We start from the raw sequence: 6,000 nt of genomic DNA, 5'->3' as shown, positions 1-6,000 counted from the left end.
GTGCTAGGGGGTGCTGGGAGGTGCTGGGGGGAAGGTGCTGAGGGGGTGCTGGGGGTCTCTAAGAAGCCTCTCGCTCCTCCGCCGTGAGTCCGTGGACGTCCTCACCGCTGGGAAGGGCAGGGCAGGGGGAGGTGACCCTGGGTGGTGCTCAGACGCCCAGGCACACGGCCCACAGCACCAGCTAACCGCAGGGCAGAGGGCCCACAATCAGGAGCCCAGGAGAAGGCGTAGGTCACCAAGAGCAGGTGCACATGTGTGGGGGGGTGGGGGGCAGAACAATCCAGATATCAGGTGGAAATACTAAAATGCACATTCCTTTTTTTATCTCATGCTTTTAAAATGATGCTCTGATAGATTTTGTTTATAAATAGCTTTATAAATACACATCCTTATGAATAAATACACATACATTGGAGCAGCTGAAACATTTTTGAAATGACGGAGCGTCCCACTGCAAAATTTGGACAAGCAAACTGTGTCCAAAATTTGTTATCCACCAGGCTTGCCTGAAGACCCCCGGCAGATGCAGAAAACCAAGATGGAACCACACCCTTGTTTTCCCCGCACGTCCAGACCTGTGACAACGTTTAATTCATAAGTTAAGTTGTAGTAAAAACTAATGCCTAAAAGTAGAACAACAACAGAAGTCGTACTGTGCCGGGCTCACCGGGCTGGTCCTGACGCCCCCGTGACAGGACGGAGCGAGGCGAGCCGTGGGGCCACGTGACAGAGCGTCCTGCTCTTGCGGCTCTTCTGATGGTCCGGCAGGAGGCTCATCCGCCCCGGGGTCACGGCCGACTGGGTAACTGAGTCGGCGGAGAGTGAGACTACAGATGGGGGGGGGAGGACCCACTGGAAACTGGACACGCTCTCAATAGTGAGGAAGCACTTCTGTCCGGAGACGCGGGACTGAGCAGCTCACAGACCCTCCGTGTCCCCCCAGAAGGCCCACGAGCAGGCGTGTCTCCGTCCACGCCCCGCCGGAGCAGAGCCACGTGACAAGGCCTGGGCCGCCGGACCCCACTGCCCCCCCAGCACCCCCTGCAGGGGGAGGCCAAGGTCCTGTGGTCACTCGGTGATGTGAGAGTCCACTGAGGCCCGTGGGTGGCCGCATCCCAGCGCTCCTGGTCCTCGGCAGGTCGGCTGGGTCTTACCGTCCAGACTCCCTGCACCCGGCCCGCCTTCCGAACCGACTGTCAAGCTCCCGCCCGGAGTCTGTGCTGCCACACCCCCTCCCAGTGGCCTTTCCCCGCTAAGCCGCGGCGCCCATCTCTGCTCTGGGCGGCCAGGTACGCTCCTGACGTCGGAATTAAGAGCGGGGACAACAGACACGGGAGAGCCAGTGGGGGTGGCACCTGGAGTCGGTTGTGCCCGGGGACGAGGGCAGTGGAGTGACTGTTCAGGGACGAGTCTCAGGCAGCTGTGATGTCAACTCGGGCATTTTTCTTACTGAAAAGCCTCTGGAATGGCATTCCCACCGGGCGTGGGGAGACCCAACTTTCAACCTCAGGACCACAAACAAGGATTCACAGAGTAGCTGCTTCTCTGGACGGGTTGACGATGATGACACATTTTCAGGTCATGTCCCAAACACCAGGCAGACTTCCACACGATTACATCACAGCCTCAGGACCAAGAGGGTGCGGGAAGTCAGCGGGAGACTTGGGAAAGGAAAATTCTGTGATGCTATTAAAATCCATCATCGTAATCGTTTTCACATCTCCAAGGGACCAGTTCTTGATTTGTTACCATTCTGATGCGTAAATTCCAGTTCTGTTTCATGTGCTCAGGGGATGGGATCTGCCAGTTCCGCCGCCATAACGGCGCTTGTGCCCGCCAGCGTCTGGGTCCTACTTGTGGGCTGGGGGTCGCCGCGCTGCGGGGGGGGGGGGGGGGGGGGGGGGGGGGGGGGGGGGGGGGGGGGGCTCAGCTGGGCGTGGCTCCGAGCCGTCTGTGAATGCGGTTTCCGACCCGCCACCAAGGGCGTCTGCTGAATCCAAGGAGGCACACGCGACAGTGGAACCAAAGAGGAGGAGGAGGCTGGAGTGGGAACCGAGGGGGCGGGGAGGAGGAGGTCACGAGGACAGACCCCCGCATGCACCTCCTTCGGTGGCAGTCGCTGCACGTGTGGCTCTGAGCCCACGTCTGTTACACGGTCCACCTCGTCCATGAGTTAGAAACAAGGCAAGTGTTCAGAAAAGAAGGACCACCCTTTTCTCTCGTTCTGAGAAGCATCGCCTCTCTTCTGTTTTTCGAGCTGGTGACCGGGTGGCCGTGGGGGAGCACCCCGCAGCTCTCCGTTCCGGAGCGCCGGCTGAGGGGGTCAGCTAGCGCACGTCCTCGGCCATGGCCCCTCCAGAGCCGCCGGCGGCCGCCTGCCAAGGCCACGGGCTTCCAGGCTGTCCCTCAGCAACACTGCGGTCGGGACCTTGCCAGGGGGGAGGGGATTCCCGCCTCGCGGACGGCCATTGCTTATACTCAGAGGCGGCTCATATCACAAAGACAAAATGACAGGACACAATAAACAGAATGGTGTTCACCTCGGGTACACAGTGGCGTTTCACGGGCCACATTCTGGACGATGCTCCCCCGTAGGATGGCCACCCCGTGGTCAACGACAGCACGTCTTGCGAAGCTCTCTCGGGGGCATCTACCGGGCGTCTGTCTGTGGTGGGTCTGGCGGGTCCGTCCGAATATCCGCCAGGGCGTGCTGGCAGCGTGCACTGCAAGCAGTTCTGATGGGAAATCATTTCCGCGCTGTTTTCATGAATCCTAGCCAGCAGTGAGTTCAGCGCTCACTCCCCGGTGAGCACCGGGGAGGTTTGCCTCTTCCATACAACACCATCTGTGAGTGACAGAGATCCCCTGACGGACAGGAGCGTGGCAACCAGAGCTAACCCCCCCCCGGAAGAGCCGAACGCCTCGGACGGGAATCCGCCGACAGCCGCTCGGACCCTCCTCTGACGTGGGCCGCAGGCGGCACCAGAACTGCCATCTACCATAAGTGAACAACACAGCACAGGCGACACAGTCAGTGAGAGGACGGTGACAGACGGTAGCGGCACGTCGGTGAGCGCAGCGGAGTCCCTGCCGTACGCCCGAAACGAATGTGGCATCGTGGGTCAAGTATACTCGAAAAATGTTTTTAACAAAAAACAAGTAGCATGTGCATCCGAAATCTCATTCCGGCAGACGAGGCAAACGCAAATGCCTCTGCAGCCAAGCGGGTGTGGATGAGTGAGGGCAGCAGCCATGGTCGCCACGATTCCAAAAGGTAGAACGTAACGTTGCCAGATTTCCTAATACTTGACAAGACTCTCTCAAACGACTGGCACTGACAACAATGCAGTATTGGCATAAAAACAGATCCGTGAAACAGGCAGTCCGGAAACAAACCCACGCGTATATGGTCAATAACTTGTGACAAAGGAGCTGAACACATACAGCAGGGAAGGGATATTCTCTGCGAAGCTGGACAGCCATGTGCAGAAGAATGAAACCGGGCCGCGCTTTTACAGTAGACACAAACGTCAACCAAAATGGAATCAGGCTTTGGACGTTAGACCGGAGACCGTAAAATTCCTGGAAAACACAGGGGTGAGCTCTTTGACATCGATCTTGGCGAAGACTTTTTGGATCTGACACCAAAAGCAAAGACAACAAAAGCAAAAATAAACAAGTGGGGCTTCATGAAACAAAACAGCTTCTTCAGAGCAAGAAAAGCAGTCGGCAAAACGGAAACGTGTGCTGGTCATACACCTGCTGTAGGGTTAAGAGCCGAACTACATGAAGAACCCATACAATACAACGGCAAAACAAACAACCCAATTAAAAATGGGCAAATCTAAATAGGCACCTTCCCAAAGACACGGAGCCGTCCGCGGGCACACGGAGAGGTGCCCCCGCCTGCAGGAGTGCGCACAGCCGCAGCCTCGTGGAAAGCAGTGCAGGCGGCTCCTCAAACATCAAAGATAGAACTACCATGTAACCGAGCAACTCCACTTCTGGGTACGTGTCCACAGAAAATGAAAACACTGATTCAAAAAGGTATCAGCACCTCCGTGTTCACTGCATTATTCACAACAGCCAAGATACGGGAAGGACCCAAGTGCCCATCGGTAGATGAGCGGGTAAAGAGGGTGAGGTGCACATGTACAGCGCAGTATTATCCGGCTACAAAAAAGGGAAATCCTGCCAATCGGGGAGTGGGTGGACCGCACACTGAGTAAGTCAGAGAAGGACAAATACCATAGGATCTCTCTCATATGCAGAATCTAAAAAACAACAACAAAAAACAAAGTCACAGACACAGAGAACAGATTGGCGGTTGGCTAAAGCAGGGAGTGGGGGGTAGGCGAAATGGGTGAAAGTGATCAAAACACACACTTCCAGCTGTAAAACAGGTCCTCCAGGTACAGTGGGCAGCGCGGCGGCGACGGCGAACAGCGCTGCGGTGAGATCTGGAAGTTGCTGAGAGTGAATCTTTAAAGCTCTCATCACAAGAAAAAAAGTGTGTAGCTGAATGATGGTCATTTCACTATAGATATACGTACTCAATATAAACACATAATCATCACGTTATGTGCCTGAAACTAATGCTGTCTGACAATCACATTTTAATTAAAAAGACACTGAGGTTACAGCTATAAACTAAAACACCTCACACAACGAAGGTATTGGGGACTTTTTTGTGATTTGTTAATGTTGACCAAATTTTTAAAATGTTGAACTGGAAAAATCACGTGTTTTGAGTTGAGCAGAGCCCGCAGGCCACTCGTTTGCCCTCTGTGTATTACACACACACCCTGGGGGGTGGGGCCATGAGGATCGACTCCCTAGAATGTGACCAAATTATTCTGGGCTTGAGAAGTTTTCCTCTAGAGAGATTACCACAGTGACACCTTAGTAAGACATTCAGAGCATACTGGCATTGAATTATGCTGTTTTTTAAGACATTTATTTTTTTAAGGAATCTCTACACCCAGCGTGGGGCTAGAACCCACAGCCCTGAGATCAAGAGTCGCTCACTCCACCAACCGAGCCGGCCGGGTGCCCCCACATGATGCTGTTTCTTAGTGTCATCTCCTAAAAACTCTTTACCAAGATAAACCGAAGTAACTTGGTGGATGTGATTATTATTAAAAGCTGAGAAACACACCCACCCCAAATCCTGAATTTCAGCAGAGCTGATCAGTAGCCAACAATTTGATAACAGGTGCAATTATGTGTTTGGATCCATCTTGGATCAAGATAATAAAAATATTAATTGCATTTAAAAAAAGCGAAGGGGAAGAAAACATATTCCTTGACCTTCTTGGATCCTCCGCTGGGTCTAAAAATTGAGCTGAAAAAGGCTGCTTCATAGGAGAGAAGCGCACAAACATATCTCGTGCAGGTCTTACACGACACAGGAGCCTTTGAGAAGCGAAGAGCCAAAGGGACAGGCCGGATTATTTCCCGCTACGTCCAGCAACGCAGGAGTTGTGGGAAACAGGGCAGGTTAAGGGGTGTCGGGGAGTGTGTGACCTGGGGACCCAGCGAGGCCGGTTAGGACTCGGATCCGGATGCTCCGGCATGGGGAGGGCCTCTCTCACAAGTGCGTCTAAGGACCTGTTTCAGGGGAGAAGGGCTTAAAATATGCCATACGCCAACGTGCCACCCGTGAGAGTCCGGAACCCTACCCAATGCTTGCTGTCCGCCTGCCGCATCGAGTGGACGACCCGTCTGCCTTACCTAAAATGGGGTGAGAAGTTTACAATTTGATCCTTTGTTCTCACGGTAGTGTTACAGGAAGAGTTCTCCAAAAGCCCCAATACTCAGGATTAATATTTAATGCATAAGCCCAAGTCATGACCTATTTCTGCCTGCGGAAGAAAGACCTAAGTCCAAAGCTTACTCTCCTTGACAGAGTTTCCGTGAGTTTTGTTGAAAAATGGCAAGGTTCCCAGGCTTCTGTGCACACGCACACCGGGGTGTGTCGGGGTCCCAGGCCTCCGCGTG

The 6,000-nt window shown here is 54.0% G+C and overlaps 1 protein-coding gene across 5 annotated transcripts in view; it reads right to left on the bottom strand.

Moving 5' to 3' along the window:
* LMBR1 (limb development membrane protein 1) overlaps positions 1-6,000 on the bottom strand; it is a 127,505-nt gene that overhangs the window by 12,051 nt on the left and 109,454 nt on the right. The window lies entirely within an intron of this gene.

This window comes from Suricata suricatta, chromosome 2 (genome assembly GCF_006229205.1).
Source record: "Suricata suricatta isolate VVHF042 chromosome 2, meerkat_22Aug2017_6uvM2_HiC, whole genome shotgun sequence".
Taxonomy (NCBI): Eukaryota; Metazoa; Chordata; class Mammalia; order Carnivora; family Herpestidae; genus Suricata; species Suricata suricatta.
This window is presented reverse-complemented; position numbering and strand designations above follow the sequence as displayed.